The sequence below is a fragment of the Lycium ferocissimum genome, chromosome 11 (genome assembly GCF_029784015.1).
Source record: "Lycium ferocissimum isolate CSIRO_LF1 chromosome 11, AGI_CSIRO_Lferr_CH_V1, whole genome shotgun sequence".
Taxonomy (NCBI): domain Eukaryota; kingdom Viridiplantae; phylum Streptophyta; class Magnoliopsida; order Solanales; family Solanaceae; genus Lycium; species Lycium ferocissimum.
The window spans coordinates 26,597,249-26,599,375 of NC_081352.1; positions in this window are offsets into that span (position 1 = coordinate 26,597,249).

Sequence of the window (2,127 nt, forward strand, 5' to 3'; positions counted from 1 at the left end):
TTCCTTCTCTTATGTCTACCTTCTATCCTTTTACTTTATTATTCTTAATTTCTTGTTTCCGCATATCGATATTGTATCAATTGGTATCAGAGCCTACATTAGGTTTGTTTTAACAAATCTAGTCTTGGGATTTGATTCCACAAAAAAAAAAAAAAATGAAAATTCCTAAACCCTCAAATGTTTTGTTGATTTTGTTGTTTCTAGTGTTAGATTTGAGTTTCCTAGTGTTTTTATAGTCTGATTCCAAAGTTTCAAGTCATTTGGAGTCATATTGAGTCATCCACCATTGTTGGAGCTTGAAGCTTGAAGAACTTGAAAGTGAGTTTTGTAGAAGAAGGTGAAATTGGAGCTTGAAACCTATTGCACTTTGTTCTCCTAGTTGAGGAGACCTAGATCCGAAATTTGGGAGATTTTGGAGTTGTTTTGAGGGTGGGGTGAAATTTGAATGTTCTTGGTGTTCTTGAGAATCTTCAAATCTTCATAAGGTGGAAGGAGCCAAAAAGGGGTATTTGATCCAAATAATTTTTGGATAAAGGTCAAAAGGTGTTTTTCTACCCCCAAAAAGAGCATATTCTAGGTTGTGTGGGCCAAAGAAGTCAACAAAAGTTAAAAAAAAAAAAAAAAAAATGAGGCCCACCTGTGCCACAAAGCCTACCCATGTTATCAACCACGTGGTCAGCCATGCAAGGAGGGGAAATATTTGAAACCTATTGGTTTTGGCCACGTGAACCTACGTGGTCCACGTAGCTCCCTCCAAGCCACCCACGTACTTGCCCAAACTCCACTGTTTTCACCCACACGCCCCTACGTGGGCCATGCAACCAGGATGTAGCCAAGACCTACTCACGCACCACCAAACCTTGGCCACGCACTCACCTCACCCGCATTTACCCGAAATTGATCCCATATCCCACCCACGTAAACCAAACTAGCCACCCATGTCCCTTCAAAAACCCCACCCACGCGGGTCCAACCACTTGTGGGCCCACTTTGGCCCTTTTTCGGGGACATTTCATGCCATGAACAAAACATATGTGAAGCCTCAACCCCTAATTCCACTCGTATTTTCCCGAAATTGCATTGCAAGTTTGTTTATCAATCCGGTTTTCATTTCATTTGCATTTCTAAGTTTTGTTAGGTACTTGTTCATCCTTTCTTTGATATTCCAAGCTAATTAACACTAATAATTGACCTTACATAGTTGATGATTAGTTCTTGAGTCCTTATTTTCTTTCGTGCTAATTCTTTTCGTGCCTTTTCTTCATTTTCGCTTCGTTGCTAATTTCTTGGCTCAAGTCCGCTAGTTTATATTGATTCGGCCGTTTTTCATTTGACAAAGATCCACTCTAACCAAGAGTAGAATTCTTTTCAAACTTTGACAAAAGATCAACATCTCATCCAATTGAACCAAGAGTAGTTCATTGTGCATATTTTGAAACACGAGAGTTGTGAGGTTTGCTTTACTACTAATGTTATTTTTTTTTTTTTGTTGAGTGTTTTAACATCGGGATTTCGATCCAATTGATTGTTATAACGGTAAAATGGCAGAGGTCTAGAGTGGGATTACGAGGGCTATATAGAAAAGGACGATCTTAAGCAACATAGAGGTGAGAGCTACTATTCCAAAGGTGAATATGAAAAAAGTGGTGCTCATGGATCTTGTGATGAAGATGATGAGGTAGTTGTTTTACCACTTGTTAACATTTTTTTTTTGTGTCCTTTATCTATGATATGAGGCTATTATTGGTGTGTTTTGCTACTATTTCAGGCGCATTGAGTCATGAAGAGTATTAGGATCAAACCAAGTGAAAACGAGCAAAAAAACGAGCTAAGGACACATGAAAGCAAGGCATGTGACTGATGAAGGCAAACCTATGTGGAGTTGTGGATTACGAAGGCTATATGGAAAATGACGATCATGAGAACTTTTGAGAAAAAGCACCATTACGAAGAATCACGCGATGGTGACTCGCACGTCTTGCCTCGCGAATCACGAACCTCGATCGTGCCCGAAGACTAAGAAGTGAAACGTGTAGAAGACACGCACGACTCGCACGCCGCGCCCGTGATGATTTGTATTTTTGTGAATATGTATAAAAACTTTTTGTAATGAGCATCTTTGGCACA